Raw genomic sequence first — 17,451 nt, 5'->3', positions numbered from 1 at the left:
CTCCTTTTTGACTAGAGATGCAGCCTACTTTTAGGAAACTAGGAAGGAAGGATGCAATTCTAAAGTATTGGAATGGGACCAATATTGAAATGCACCGTGGCCTTCTTTTATTTCCTCCACCTTGACCCACTCCACCACTACACTGTCTGATGCTGCAGTGACTTTGCAATAAAGAACAAACAGAACAGCAGCTGATGCTCTCCTCTCTCCAGGGTGCAGGCCAGAATAACAACCAAGTGTCCTCCGCCTCCTCTTTCTCCTCCTCCCTCTCCTTCTACTCCACCTTCATCAAATGGGCCAGACAGCGTCCCAGCCAACCATTGCCTCTTCATCCTCCTCCCTCTCCTCTTCCTCAAATACCTCTGCCATCAACAAATGGGCAAGACAGCATCCCAGTCAACCACCTGACCCTGCACACCACTCATTCAGATCCCAGGCTGTAAGACACAGCGACCCCAGTGGAATTCTCCTGACGCTTCACAGGTACATTACACGGCAGGGCAGCTATTTATAAGTCGAACAAAGGAATCAAGGTCGACGTGGCGAGGAGCAGTCAGAGTCTGAACACTGGAGGGAGGCAAGGAGGAGGCTGTACCTGTTGTACTATGTAGCTGCAAATGGAACAGATTGTTGTGGTTTTCTTTGCAGGAACTATGGGATGTTATAGTCATAGCCTGGACCCGGATGTGTTTGTCCTGTCTTATCAACATCTAAGGTAATCGATGGCCATCAATGACCACAGGAGTTGGGAAGACAGCACAAACAGATCTGGGACCAGGCTAGTCAAGGCCTATCTCGTCAAATAGATAGATTCTGAATGTACAGAGTTTTGGAGGTGTTGGTTGACTGGTATCAGAAAGAGAAAGTGCAATTTTAGAAAAGGAAACAAAATATGCTTCGAAAAGTGACGTGTTGAGAGAGGTCAAGCAGCAGAGGTCACTCCAGCTCTTCATGAGTTAGTAACTTGTTCATTTACATTATTGGCATGGCATCACCTACCATAAAAAAGCTAAGCTGATAGCTCTCACAAAAACTTGGGATTTGACTTATCCTAATTGTTTTATTATTAACAAACAAATATTTTCAGCACTGCAGGGATATGAATGACAGGGAATATTTCTTTTTAAACTAGGAGAGTCGATAGTTTTTTTCTCCAGTAGGGGGCAGCAGGCTGGAGGTTCTGGAACATGCTGAAATGAAGTGCTGACTCACCGCTCGGTGCTGGATCATATGAGGAGACTTGGTGTGGTTGTAACACTTCTCACCAATTTAATACAAATAACATCTGTCCTCTACAAATTGGTGAAGTTATTATATATCTCACTCAAACTGCAAATGCATGGTTTTGTTTTAAATACAATTTATCTCATAGTCTGGGTCAGTTGCTTGTTGAGGTTAAATGTAACAGTTGAAAAAAAAATCATAAATCATGACTCATCAACTAAACATTAAAAATACTTTATTGAGAACTCACATCGCCATGTGGCAGAAATTATAATACAAATTATACAATGTTTATTATTGAACTGCATTAACTGGCCCTTCTCAACTATTCAACGACATCTGAACTTGTGTGTGTGTGTTACATGTACACTCAGAGTCACAGTTGTGACAGTGGCACGGTAGTCCTGGGTTGCAGGCTTGGTGGGCCCATCATTGGTATTCCCAGCACTGCACCTAGACCTTCTTAGACTTGTTACAACTAACCCTGACCCTTGCAGCCATTAGCTAGCTTCAATTTTAAAACTTAAACATTGATAAATTACATCAAATATTTCTACACAGACTGGTTAGAAACCTGGTAGAAGTTTGGCGAATCTAACTACAAAGCAGGTGATACCATCACCCCCCCCCCCCCCAAAAAAAACATAAAACAAATATGTTACCTAAAAATCATATTTTGGTCAATACAATCTGAAGTCTGTCACAGGGTTTTGCTTCTACACATGAGGGTTGAGGACTAAACTGAGCATGTGCAAAGTGAATTACATGATTCTACCTTGCTCCTTGTTGGAGGAATTGAAAGATTCCAACTATCCCATGTTACAACCATCCCCAGTCTCCTTCAACCATACTGTACATGTAATGCTTTGTGTATGTATTCAACTGACCTATGAATGCTGAATGCCTCTGTCTGTCTGTCTGTCTGTCTGTCTGTCTGTCTGTCTGTCTGTCTGTCTGTCTGTCTGTCTGTCTGTCTGTCTGTCTGTCTGTCTGTCTGTCTGTCTGTCTGTCTGTCTGTCTGTCTGTTGTATAGCACACTGTATTACTTATACAACTAATATAAGGACAGGACATGAGACGGGAGTAGAAATTAACCCCTGGTCGGGCTCCGTCCCCAGCGAAAAATCCTATCTCCATTAGCATAACAATATATATATATATATATATATATTTTTCAAATATAGGACTATGTTATATCGTTTTATAGATACACCTCTCCTGAATCGAACCACGTTGTCCAATTTCAAAAAGGCTTTACAGCAAAAGCAAAACATTAGATTATATTAGAGGAGTATATCGTAAAAGTAGCCACATAGCCATTTTCCGACCAACCACATGCATCACAAATAACCAAAAAACAGCTAAATGCAGCACTAACCTTTCACAATCTTCATCAGATGACACTCCTAGGACATCATGTTACACAATACATGCATTCGTTTGTTCGATAAAGTTCATATTTATATATAAAAACTGCATTTTACATCGGTGCGTAACGTTGACTAACTATTTTCCCTCAAATGCGTCCGGTGAAACAGCGCTACAATTTACTAAATTACTATTCGAAAACATTTTTAAAATGTAATATTGTCATTCTAAGATTTATAGATTAGCATCTCTTGAAAGCACCTGCAATGCCAGATTTAAAAATAACTTTACTGGGTAATCACACTTTGCGATAAAAGGGGATGCGATACTCAGAAAAATAGGCTACCGTTACAGGTCAGCGCCATCTTGGAACAATCACATATCAAATCTACTCTTGTATACTATTGTCAATAATCCCTTACCTTTGATTATCTTCATCAGAAAGCACTTCCAGGAATCCCAGGTCCACAACAAATGTATTTTGGTTCGAAAAAGTTAATCCTTTACGTCCCGATAGCTTGTTCTTGTTAGCGCGTTCTGAAGGCTGCTCCAAAAGCTCCGTCGGCCTCCTCTCCTCTTTCAATAAAATGCTTTTTTTTTTATTTAGGTTCGTTCAAACATGTCAAACGTTGTATAACATAAATCTTTAGGGCCTTTTTCAACCACAGCTCCAATAAGATTCAAGGGGGACGATTGCATTGTCTTTCTAAACGTTTCGAAAGGGGAGGGTAGCCAGGGGCGCCAGCGTCATAATGGTGATGGCCCTCCTCATGTGACCACTTTCCACAGCCTCTCATTCTGTCAGTTTTCACAGTAGGAGACTCAAACCACTTTGTAAAGACTGGGGACATCTAGTGGAAGCAATAGGAAGTGCTCAATGAACCATTGCTCACGGTGTGATTTATAGGCAAAGTGATGAAGTTGAGTCCGCAATTCAGAATTCCACATCCTGTTACGATCGGTCTCGGGGTTTTGACTGCCATATGAGTTCTGTTATACACACAGACACCATTCAAACAGTTTTAGAAACTTTAGGGTGTTTTCTATCCACAAGTATTAATTATATGCATATCCTAGCTTCTGAGTTTGAGTAGGAGGCCGTTTAAAATGGGCACAATTTTTTTTCAAAAATCGCTGTAGCGCCCCCTATCCGAGGCGACCGTCAAGAGGTTAACGTGGGCATTGTTTAATGTGTTTCACAGGAAGAACATTCCAAGCGTTTTTAACGTAGGTAAGCAGGGGGGGGTTACAGGTGCCCTAAAGGGACAAAACTAGAATATCAATACACAACATATTCCTCCCCCTTTACCTTTGATGACTCATAAGGAAAAAGTATATATTCACTGTTTTGACTATTGTTTTCTTTTTAATATAATATTTCAGAATAACCCTTTCTAAACTAGGGATAGAGGGTAGACTGCCTCAGTCCCCAGACTTAACCCTGGGGTGTATTCTGCCCCAATGTCGGAGGTTAGTCTGAACTAAATAGTCAACCTGTCAGGGGGTCGTCTTTCTCTTGCAGGGTAATGACGACGTACAGGTGAGTCTACAGTCACATTATCTCTGAGTCTGAGTGGTGATGGTGTATGCCCAGACTGGGGTGCAACAGTACCCTGAGTAGGCACTCTGGCTGGTTCAGGTGAGTCTGGAGCACTTTCCACATTTGTAAGTTGCTGCAGTGGATGTTCAGGTGATAGCTCGTAGTCATGGTAGGTCTCCAGTAGCTGATCTTGGTTTGTCACTTGACATGAGTCCTCTCTGAGGTTGGTTCCTGGCAACAGTTGATCCACGTGTCTCCTCCAGATGATGTTTTGCGGTGTGTGAACTGTGTAGGACACAGGCCCTGTTTGTGCAACCACTGTGGCTGGTATCCACTTTGGACCTTTGCAGTAGTTCCGAGCAAGAACTCTCTCTCCAGCTATGAAGCTTCTGTCTTTTGCTTTGCTCCGTCTCTCCACCTGTGCTCTCTGTTGTGTCTGTACAACCTGTTTCGTCTTTGGAGGTCGAGTCGCGTGCGAAGCCGTCTTTTCATCATGGCTGACGCGGGTGCCACTTTGGTTGTAGCGTGGGGAGTGTTTCTGTAGGTTAACAGGAAGGTGTTTAGACGCCTATTGAGGGAGCCGTTCCCTTGTGATGATTTTAAAGCTTGCTTCATCGTTTGGACAAACCTTTCAGCGAGGCTGTTCATTGCAGGGTGATACGGCGCTGACTTGATGTGCTGAATTCCATTTGCTTCCATGAATGACCGGAACTCTTCAGACACCAGTTGGGGGCCATTATCACTCACGAGTTGCGTTGGCAAGCCGAAGCGACTGAAGATTGACCGTAGCTCTTCGATGGTTCTCTCCGCTGAGGTGCTCTTCGTGACCTCAGGCCATTTGCTGTGTGCGTCAACTACGACTAAGAACATACAATCCTCCAGTGGGCCTGCATAGTCTATGTGAACTCGCTTCCAAGGCTCCTCTGGGAAGTCCCATGGGTGTAGTGGCGCTAGCTGAGGCATGTTCCTCATCTTTTGACATGCAAAACATGACTTGACCTTGTCTTCGATGGCTGCGTCCAGACCTGGCCACCAAAAGTAGCTGCGTGCAATCTCCTTCATTCGCACCATGCCACAGTGCCCTGAATGGAGTTCTTCAAGCACCTGCCTTCTCAGTGGCGGCGGTATGATGACTCGAAAACCCCATAGCAAGCATCCAAACTGAACTGTAAGCTCGTTTCTCCTCACTAGGTAAGGTTGTAGGCTGTCCGACATCTCTCCTTCTTTTCCACGAGTGACAATGTCCACGACCTCAGACATCACTGGATCAGTGTGGGTGAACTTTTTCACTTGGACAGATGTAACTCGGGCGTTCGTCACTTCCTTGAAGTAGAAGATTTCAGCCTGGGAGTGCTCAGTGTGTGCGACAGGTAAGGGAAGCCTTGAGAGGCCATCTGCATTGCAGTGCTGCTCAGACCTTCTGTACTTGATATCGTACTGGTGAGCAGATAACAATAACGCCGAATGCCGGTGTGGGGACCAAAGATGGAGGTGAGGGGTCTATGGTCCGTCAGCAGTGTCAATCGTCGGCCAAACAGAAACTGAGGAAATTTCTTAACTCCAAACACAATGGCAAGTGCTTCACGCTCTATCTGTCTGCTCTCGGCTTTACTTAAACCTCTTACATCTAGATGTTCCGCTAGCGGAACACCGCTCCAATATCCAATGATAGGGCGTGGCGCGAATTACAAACACGTCAGAAATCCAAAAACTTCAATTTTTCAAACATATGACTATTTTACACCATTTTAAAGACAAGACTCTCCTTTATCTAACCACATTGTCCGATTTCAAAAAGGCTTTACAACGAAAGCAAAACATTAGATTATGTCAGGAGAGTACCCAGCCAGAAATAATTAGACACCCATTTTTCAAGCTAGCATATAATGTCACAAAAACCAAAACCATAGCTAAATGCAGCACTAACCTTTGATGATCTTCATCAGATGACACTCCTAGGACATTATGTTATACAATACATGCATGTTTTGTTCAATCAAATACATATTTATATCAAAAACCAGCTTTTTACATTAGCATGTGACGTTCAGAACTAGCATACCCACCGAAACTTCCGGTGAATTTACTAAATTACTCACGATAAACGTTCACAAAAAACATAACAATTATTTTAAGAATTATAGATACAGAACTCCTTTATGCAATCACGGTGTCAGATTTTAAAATAGCTTTTCGGTGAAAGCACATTTTGCAATATTCTGAGTAGATAGCTAGCCATAATGGCCAGACTATTTTGACACCCACCAAGTTTGGCACTCACCAAACTCAGATTTACGATAAGAAAAATTGGATTACCTTTGCTGTTCTTTGTCAGAATGCACTCCCAGGACTTCTAGTTTACACCCAATGTTGGTTTGGTTCCAAATAATCCATAGTTATATCCAAATAGCGGCGTTTTGTTCTTGCGTTCAAGACACTATCCGAAGGGTGACGCGCCGGCGCATATTGTGACAAAAAAAATCAAAATATTCCATTACCGTACTTTGAAGCATGTCAAACGCTGTTTAAAATCTATTTTTATGCGATTTTTCTCGTAAAATAGCGATAATATTCCGACCGGGAGACGTCGTTTTCGTTCAAAGACTGAAAATGTAAAATGGACTCTTCATGTGCACGCGCACATCCGTTACATTGTTCTCAGATCGACCACTATCCAAATGCGCTACTGTTTTTCAGCCAGGGACTGCAGAGTCATCGTTCCCCGTTCTGGCGCCTTCTGAGAGCCTATGGGAGCCTTAGAAAATGTCACGTTACAGCAGAGATCCTCTATTTTCCATAAAGAGGCTATAGAAGGCCAAGAAATGGTCAGAGAGGGCACTTCCTGTATGCAATCTTCTCAGGTTTTGGCCTGCCATATGAGTTCTGTTACACTCACAGACACCATTCAAACAGTTTTAGAAACTTTAGGGTGTTTTCTATCCAAATCAAACAATTATATGCTGGGCAGGAGTAATAACCAGATTAAATCGGCTACATTTTTTATCCGGCCGTGAAAATACTGCCCCCTATCCTTAAGGTCCGTGATGCGAAAGCAATTGGCCTTTCTTCACCTGATGGCATGATGTGTGAGACAACTGCACCAACGCCATCAGGCGATGCATCACATGCCAACTGTAATGGCAAGTTGGGGTTGAAGTGGGTTAGGGCCTCTGACTGAGCTAAGGCTGTGTTCGCTTTCTTGAATGCCTCCTCACATCTGTCTGTCCACTTCCACTGTTTGGTTTTGTTCAAAAGTTCATGCAGTGGCTTTAACATGTTAGCTAGGTTTGGCACAAACTTTGCGTAGTATGTTAGTAGTCCTAAGAATGATCTCAGCTGACTCACGTTCTGTGGGGATGGAGCTTCCACAACAGCCTTCACCTTCGATGGCGCCTTGTGGAGCCCCGAACTGTCGATGACGTGGCCCAGGTACTCAACAGAGGGCCGGAAAAACTCACATTTGTCCTTCCGGACCCTCAGACCGTACTCCTCCAATCTCTGTAGTGTAGCGTTCAGGTTTCTCAGGTGCTCCTGCTCGTCTTTGCCGGTGATGAGTAGATCATCGAGGTAACATTGGACCCCAGTAAGCCCGCTCAGTATCTGGTCCATAGCTCTCTGAAACAAGGCCGGAGCTGAAGTGATTCCAAAAGGAAGCCTCCGGTACCTGTACAGTCCTTTGTGAGTCACTATGGTCAACAGTTCTTGTGACTCTTGGTCCACATGCATCTGTAGATAGGCCTGACATAAGTCTATCTTACTGAATTTTTGTCCTCCAGCTAAACCAGAAATGAGGTCGTCAATGAGGGGTAGTGGATATTTTTCAGCAGTCAAGACTGGGTTAATGGTGACTTAGAAATCACCACAGAGTCTGAGTGATCCATCTTTTTGTATGACTGGAACAGAGGGTGTTTCCGGTGAATGTTTTCAGCGTCATCTTTGTGGGCTGTAGTGTGAGGTGATGTAGTTTCTCCTTGTATACAGCCTCAGACAGCAAAGATATGGCTGCTCCAGTGTCCACTTGCATCCGTACTGCGTTTCCATCCAGTAGCGGTGTCACCCAGTAGCCGTATCCATTGTCTGAAATTGACATAACATGCAAAGATTCTTCCCCTGCAGACAGGGTATCACTTTGTTCATCCTCTGTGTGCTCCATTTTATGCTCTTTCTTTTTGTACTTCCTGAAGTCGCTTTTCCTTTGTTCAGTACTTTTGTTTGATTGTGTCTTTTTGTTTTTACATGCACGTTCGATGTGACCCTTTTTCCACAACTTCTGCAGTCTAAGTCTTTGCACCAACACTCCTCTGCTTGGTGACCTGGTTTCCCACAGCGATAGCATGGCTTGCCACCTCCTGCCTTGTTTTTTAACCACATAGACACCTTATGCACTTTGGTCGATGCACTTAGATGTTGTGCGCCTTTATTTGCCATTTCCATTGATGTACTCACTTCTATTGCTCTCTGCAATGTTAAGTTACTCTCAGTCAAAAGGCGTTTCTGAATTGCCTCGCTGCGCATGCCACACACTAACCTATCACGTATAGTATCACTCATTGATCGCCCAAATTCACAGTGTTCAGATAACTGTTTCAATACAGCAACAAACAAGCGATTGATTCCCCCTCCTCTTGATTTCTCTTATGAAACCGGAATCTCTCTGTGATTATCAGTGGTTTGGGAGAATAATGTCCTTTTAAGGTAGCCACAATTTCATCATATGATTTATCACCAGGTTTTTCAGGCGTTACTAGGCTGCGCAGTAGATTGAATGTTTTTCCTCCCATAACAGTCAAAAATGTTGGCACAACGACTTCTGCTTTAATGCCATTTGCCAACACAAAGTACTCAAAACGTTCTGTGAAAGAACTCCATTGTTCCACAGATTCATCAAATGTTCCTATATTTCCAATCAATGCAGACATTTTCGGTTTATTTTTCTAACTCACATTTTTCAGACGGTCCCTTACACCCAGACCCCTTTTTTTCCCCGTTTCTTTTAACTCACTGATGACTTCACTTTCTCCCGCAGCGAAACTCTTCCTGTCCCTCGAGGCTCTCGTTGCCGTGACATCAAAGGCTAGCTAGCATCACTCAACTGGCTAGCTCCGCGTTTTGTTTGCGTCTTTCTACAGCGAAAAAAAACCAAAAACGAATTTAACTCAGACTTTCTGCCTAAGATGATGAGTACAAACGTGAGAACGTTTCTTCCTCGTCGCCAGTTTTGTTGTATAGCACACTGTATTACTTATAAAACTAATATAAGGACAGGACATGAGACGGGAGTAGAAATTAACGTGGGCATTGTTTAATGCGTTTCACAGGAAGAACATTCCAAGCGTTTTTTAACGTAGGTAAGCAAGTAGGGGGTTACAGGTGCCCTAAAGGGACAAAACTAGAATATCAATACACAACAGTCTGTCTGTCTGTCTCTCTGTCTGTCTGTCTCTCTCTGTCTCTCTCTGTCTCTCTTTCTCTCTCTCTCTGTCTGTCTGTCTGCCCCCCCACAAATAACCTAAAATATAGCCTATTGGAACTCCAGCCTTTTAACCCAATTGCATCAACCTTCAGAAAAGGGTCATGTTAAAGTCCTGTGGTGATGGTTTCTGCTGGAACACCTTCTGGTATATATTTAGATGTGTGAACCGCAGGCACAAGGGTAGTGTCGCAAATAGAACCCTATTCTCTACATAGTGCACCACTCCCTATGTGGCCTGGTCAAAAGTAGTGCACTATATAGGAAATAGGGTGCCATTTGGGAGAAAGTCAAAGTCAACGAGGAGAAAAGCTGAATTAGGCAGTCACAGAGAATAAAGAGAGTTTGAAGACTGGCCTTTGCACTGAACTCACCACTTGGCCTGAATGGGAAATAGCAACGGATAACTTTTACATTTTCCACTGATCATATTAATATCCTCTTCCACTGTGGCAGATTTCCTGGGTTAGTCCATTGACCTAATCAGAAATTGGAAATGGGCTACAAATTAATTTTAGACACATCAAAAGTGCCTTTATATATTAAAAATTGTATTCACTACATTTTAGCCATCTAAATAAAAATCGAGCAACTAAATACCACTTTTTACCAGACTAATTAATTTCATTAGTGTTGTGGAGTCCTATCACAATGACTAAGGCTTGTCTTTACTTTTAACAGCCTTAAATTGCTAAACATTGATAATGATGTCTTAAGAGGCTTCCTCAGCATTTTTGTTTAGAATTCATCCAAGCTTGTCTGACAGACCCAGTAGAAATACAACGAAGGGAGGATCTCTGAGGCAGCAAGAGATCTGTGTTTGGCGGTCCACTTCTGGACCTTTTTTGGAAAACCATTATTTTTCTCTTACCGAGATTCACTGAATAAATTATTTTCTCTACTATTATTCTGACATTTCACATTCTTAAAATAAAGTGGTGATCCTAACTGACCTAAGACAGGGCATTTTTACCAGGATTGAATGTCAGGAATTGTGAAAAACTGAGTTTAAATGTATTTGGCTAAGGTGTATGTAAACTTCCCACTACAACTGTAGATATAGTTTGTGTGCTCTAGGGCAACAGTGTCTAGATAGAATTTGTATTTGTTGTCCTGGCTACTGGACCATTTTTGGAACACCATTATTTTTGTCTTACAGAGATTTACTGTCAAGGCCCATGCAGAAGATCTAGGTGCTGCTGTAGGCCCTTCTTGATTGGGTACAGGAGCACCAGATAATCTGCAAACAGTAGACATTTGATTTCCAAGTCCAGTAGGGTGAGGCCGGTTGCTGCAGACTGTTCTAGTGCCCTCACCAATTCATTGATATACACTGAGAATCAGTGTGCGGTTGGTGCCGTTTAAGATGAGGGAGGCCGATTTCTATTACAGCATATTGGATGACTGTCATTCATATTCCATTCACCCAGTTCAATGTAACATCGATAGGTTTGGTCTACTACATGATACTCTAATGTTACCTATACCCATCATGAGGTTGCTACAACCGAGTCTATGAAACTTTAGAAAGTAGATTCATAGGTCAAGATCATTTTTAGTAATCAAGGTGACAGAAAGTAATACATTCAATGCACACTCGTACCTGCATCTATCTCATCTAGGGTGTAATCATTAGTCCAAACCGTTGTGTTTTACAATCAAGACGAGAGTTTCTATTGGACAAGTTCAGATAGGTCTATCCCAGTTTCGGTTTGCTTCCGTTTAAGAAAAGTTTTTCAACAGAATCGGCGGAATGAAAACACAGTTCACTTTTATAGCAGCCACATACAAACAGCATCATCACTTTGCTCATTGTATAATTCCTTCACGCATCTACACGCTTGCACCTCCTCTCACCTTTTCCTTTCGTTTGGGGACTTCAGTGCTCAATACAACAGCTGTCTGCAGTGGCGTGTATTCATGGATGCCAAGGGAAGCCAGTCTTCCCCAAATATTTGACCAATAAAAAAATACCAATGATACATTATTTTATCTTTCATCTCTCTCAGTGTTTTCATAATTTTCCATCAATTCGCATGTGGCTGAGTCTCTCCGGAGAAATCATCAGAGGGAGGGAAACAGCGTCCCTCTGTCTCTGTATGTGTAGCCCATGTATCTGATGCTGTCTGGACAAAAAGTGTATAACATGCTGCCACGCACCATTTTATTGATTGATGAGAGCAAGCATTTGGTCAATCAGCATTCAGCTGAGCTCAACTGTGGGTTGTCCTGGTGCAGCAAAATGCCCCCCAAGGGAGGCCAGTTTGGTTTTGACTTCAGACCAATTAATTCATCCCCCTCCTCTCCCCTGTAACTATTCCCCAGGTCGTTGCTGTAAATGAAAATGTGTTCTCAGTCAACTTACCTGGTAAAATAAGGGTAAAAAAAAAACAACACTTAAACAAAACATCATTTTCAGAAAAGCGTGTATGTTTCTGGTCTGCTTGTGTTGATGTCCTGTAGTAGCTGGCTAGCTTGCTAAATCGTCCCTTTCCTAAACCATGGATGGAGATGGGGATTTGGACTTGTGGTTTTGACTTAATTCTCTGTACAGGCCAATGATTATGAAACTGTACAGGCCAATGATCACGTTAACTATCTAGCTAACTTAGCTGGTTCATTGTTGCCCATGCCAGGAAGTTAGGCTAGCATGCATTTTAGCTTGGTAGTCTATGACAACAAAAACTACAACTGTACTTACTGTATGACAGAGCCATAGACAGTGTTGCCAACATGAAAGAGAGGATGGCATTTGCGTTCAGCTTGTTCACAAGTACAGAGAGTCAACATTTTTTGTTATAGTTACACACACACACCACACACACACACACACACACACACACACACACACACACACACACACACACCACACACACACCCAATCAGGACCATGGACAGCCACATGATATTTATACTGAACAAAAATATAAACGCAACATGTAAACATGTAAAACATGTTTCATGAGTTGAAATAAAATTGTTTATATGCACGAACAGCTTTTTTCTCTCACATTTTGTGTACAAATTTGTTTACATCCCGGTTAGTGAGCATTTCTCCTTTGCCAAGATAATCTATCCACCTGACAGGTGTTGAATATCAAGAAGCTGATTAAACATCATGATCATTACACAGGTGCACCTTGTCCTGGGGACAATGAAAGGCCACAGATGTCTCAAGATTTGAGGGAGCGTGCAATTGGCATGCTGACTGCAGGAATGTCCGCCAGAGTTGTTGCCAGAGAATGTTATGTTTATTTCTGTACCATAAGCCACCTCCAATATTGTTTTAGAGAATTTGTCAGTACGTCCAACCGGCCTCACAACCGCAGACTACGTGTAACCACGCCAGCCCAGTATTTGGTATATTAGGATCTCCATTAGCTGTTGCAAAAACAACAGCTACTCTTCCTGGGGTCCACACAAACATGAAACATGACATAATACAAAGCATTAATAGACAAGAACAGCTCAAGGACAGAACTACAGACATTTAAAAATGGCACACGTAGTCTACATATCAATACATACACACAAACTATCTAGGTCAAATAGGGGTGAAGCGTTGTGCCGTGAGGTGTTGCTTTAACTGTTTTTTAAAACCAGGTTTGCTGTTCATGTGAGCAATATGAGATGGGAGTTCCATGCAATAATGGCTCTATATAATACTGTACGCTTTATTGAATTTGTTCTGGATTTGGGGACTGTGAATAAGAGCGTCTGCTAAATGACTTAAATGTAAATGTAAATGTAAAAGACCCCTGATGGTATGTCTGGTGGGGTAAGTTTGTGTGTCAGAGCTTTGTGTAAGTTGACTATGCAAACAATTTGGGATTTCAACACATTAATGTTTCTTATAAAAATAAGAAGTGACGCAGTCAGTCTTTCCTCAACTCTTAACCAAGAGAAACTGGCATGAATAGTACTTATATTAGCCCTCTGATTATAATGCAAGACGTGCCGCTCTGTTCTGGGCCAGCTGCAGCTTAACTAGGTGTTTCCTTGCAGCACTCGTCCACACAACTGGACAATAATCAAGATAAGACAAAACTAGAGCCCGCAGGAGTTGCTTCTTGGAGTGTGGTGTCTTTATTACGGCCAGACCTCTCCCCATCTTTACAACCATTGAATCTATATGTTTTGACCATGACAGTTTACAATCTAAGGTAACACCAAGTAATTGAGTCTCCTCAACTTGTTTAACAGCCACACCATTCCTTACCAGATACAGCTGAGGTCTAGAACTTAGGGAATGATTTGTACCAAATACAATGGAGATGTTCAGGACCAGTTTATTATTAGCCACCCATTCCAAAACAGACTGCAACTCTTTGTTAAGGGTTTCAGTGACTTCACTAGCTGTGGTTGCGATGCGTATATGGTTGAATCATCAGCATACATAGACTCACAAATAGAAAAGAGTAGAGGGCCTAGAGAGCTTCTCTGCAGTACACCACACTTTACATGTTTGACATTAGAGAAGCTTCCATTAAAGAAAACCCTATGAGTTCTATTAGATAGATAGCTCTGAATCCACGATATGGCAGAGGTTGAAAAACCACAACACATACGTTTTCTCAACAACAGGTTATGATCAATAATGTCAAAGGCTGCACTGAAATCTAACAGTACAGCTCCCACAATCTTCTTATTATCAAATGCTTTCAACCAATCATCAGTCATTTGTGTCAGTGAAGTATATGTTGAGTGTCCTTCTCTATAAACATGCTGGAAGTCTGTTGTTCATTTGTTTACAGAGAAATAGCATTGTATTTGTTCCAACACAAGTTTTTCCAAGTTTGCTACGAGCTGGCAACAAGCTTATAGGTCTGCTGTTAGAACCAGTAAAGGCCGCTTTACCACTCTTGGGTAGGGAAAAGACTTTGGCTTCCCTCCAGGCCTGAGGACAAAGACTTTCCTCTAGGCTCAGATTAAATATATGACAGATAGCAGTGGCTATAGAGTCAGCTACCATCCTCAGTAGCTTTCCATCTAAGTTGTCAATGCCAGGAGGTTTGTCATTATTGATCAATAACAATCATTTTCCCACCTCTCCCACACTAACTTGACAAAATTCAAACTTGCAATGCTTTTCTTTCATTATTCGTTTTTTATGCATATGTACGGTGGCTCACTGTTCATTGTTGGCATTTCCTGCCTACATTTGCCACTTCGCAAATTACATAATCGTTTAAAAGAATTGGAAACATTAAATGGTTTTGCAATGAATAAGTCATCTGAAGATGAAGTTGAATTTGTCTTTCTGCCCATCATTTCATTTAAAGTACTCAAGTTTTTTCCATCATTCTTAATATATGTTTAACATCATTGTCACATGTGCTCCCTCTCTGGCCTCTAGGTCACGAGGCTACTCATTATGCCGCACACCTGTCACCATCGTTACGTGCACCTGCGTGTCGTCAGACTAACCTGGACTACATCACTTCCCTGATTACCTTCCCTATATATGTCACTCTCTTTGGTTCTTTTCCCCAGACATCATTGTTTCTGTGTCATGTCTGTGCGTTGTTCATGGTTTCTTGTTTTGTATTATGTTACGTTTATTTATTAAAACACTCACTCCCTGAACTAGCTTCCTGACTCTCAGCGCACGTTGTTTCAGAATGACGCCTCACCTAAGGGAAGCATCAGGGAGTGTTTTTTTTCTTTTCTTGTTTCGGTGGGAATGCCGTCGGGTCCGGGAGCCGCTACAGTCTCTCATGCCTCAGACAGATCACCAGGCTCTCCTGCCTCCGCCGGTTGGTCAGTCTCTCTTGCCTCAGACAGATCACCAGGCTCTCCTGCCTCCGCCGGTTGGTCAGGCTCTCATGCCTCAGCCGGCTCATCAGGCTCTCATGCCTCAGCCGGCTTGTCCGGCTCCCCTGCCTCAGCCGGCTTGTCCGTCTCCCCTGCCTCAGCCGGCTTGTCCGGCTCCCCTGCCTCAGCCGGTCTGTCCGGTTCCCTCACCCCAGTCGGCGACAAGTTCCCGTGCATCAGCAGGGGTGACCGGTTCGCTCCTGATCCCCAGGATCGTCATTTTGGTCAGCGTCCTGCGGCTGGAGCCACGCGTCGGAAGGTACTGTCACGTGTGCTCCCTCTCCTGCCTCTAGGTCACCAGGCTGCTCATTATGGAGCACACCTGTCACCATCGTTACGCGCACCTGCGTGTCATCAGACTCACCTGGACTCCATCACTTCCCTGATTACCTCACCCTATATATGTCACTCCCTTTGTCTGTGCATTCGTGTTTTCTTGTTTTGTACTATGTTACGTTTATTTATTAAAACACTCACTCCCTGAACTTGCTTCCTGACTCTCAGCGCACGTCGTTACAATCACGAGTCACAGCAAAATCTTTTGTATGATCTCTTATACACTATTTTAGGCCCAGCTGTTGGAACTTTGGCTTTCCTGGATATAGCCACTATATTGTGGTCACTGCGTCCAATGGGTACAGATGCAGCTTTAGAACAAAGTTCTACAATATTAGTAAAAATGTGACCAATACATGCGGACAATCTTGTTCCTGTAGTGTTTGTGAACACCCTGGTCGTTTTTTAAAATAACCTGAACCAGATTAAAGGGACTGGTTACAGTGAGAAGCTTCCTCTTGAGCAGACAGCTTGATGAAAAACAGTTAATATTCACGTCCCCAAGAAAGTAGACCTCTCTGTTTACATCACATACACTATCAAGCATTTCACACATTATTTACATACAGACTGTTAGCACTTGGTGGCCTATAGCAACACCACAAAAGAAAAGGCTTTAGATGTGCCAAGTGAACCTGCAACCCCAACACTTCAATAACACTTGACATAAGCTCTTCTCTAAACATTACAGGGATATGGCTCTGAATATATACAGCAACACCTCCCCCATAAGAATTCATGTCTCTTCTATAGATGTTATATCCTTGTATTGCTACTGCTGTATCAAATGAATAATCTAAGTGAGTCTCAAAAATGGCTAATATATGAATGTTATCTGATGGTAGCAAGTTATTGATTACATGAACCTTATTCCTAAGGCTACATATATTAATATGGGCTATTTCCAGCCCTTTCCTGGGTAGCTTATCAGAGATAGACATAATACTGTAAAGAGCAGACAAAGCAAGATAAAAAAATATACATTCAGCAGTCCATCAATCAATTGGTGTGTGTGTGTGTGTGCTGCAGGGTTGAAGCTAAGAACCCATAGGCTTAGCTCTCTCATCCCTTCGAGGCTTTTGGGAGGGAGGGTGGAAAATGAGCCTGTCATAGCGGACGTAAGCAATGTCCCCACGCGCTCTGACAGATTTCATAGCTGGGATAAGTTATTTTCTCTTCTGGCATACAGCTTCCGGATAGTCCTCGTTGAGGAAGACATACAGTGTATTCGGAAAGTATACAGACCCTTTGACTTTTTCCAAAAGATTTTACGTTATAGACTAATTCTAAAATTGATTAAATACATTTTTTTCCTCGTCAATTTACACACAATACACCATAATGACAAAGCAAAAACAGGTTTTTAGAAATTTTTGCAAAAGTATTAAACATAAAAAACTGAAATATCACATTTGCATAAGTATTCAGACCCAGAGAGGTTTGATTTGGTTCAAGTCCAGGCTCTGGCTGGGACATTCAGAAGCCACTCCTGTGTTTTCTTGGCTGTGTGCTTAGGGTCGTTGTCCTGTTGGAAGGTGAACCTTTGCCCCAGTCTGAGGTCCTGAGCACTTTGGATCTTTCTGTACTTTGCTCTGTTCATCTTTCCCTCAATCCTGATTAGTTTCTCAGTCCCTGCCGCTGAAAAACATCCCCACAGCATGATGCTGCCAACACCATGCTTCACCGTAGGGATGGTGCC

This window comes from Salmo salar, chromosome 23, assembly GCF_965601325.2.
Source record: "Salmo salar chromosome 23, fSalSal1, whole genome shotgun sequence".
Taxonomy (NCBI): domain Eukaryota; kingdom Metazoa; phylum Chordata; class Actinopteri; order Salmoniformes; family Salmonidae; genus Salmo; species Salmo salar.
The sequence above is the reverse complement of the archived record's forward strand: the minus strand, read 5'-3'. Positions refer to the sequence as shown.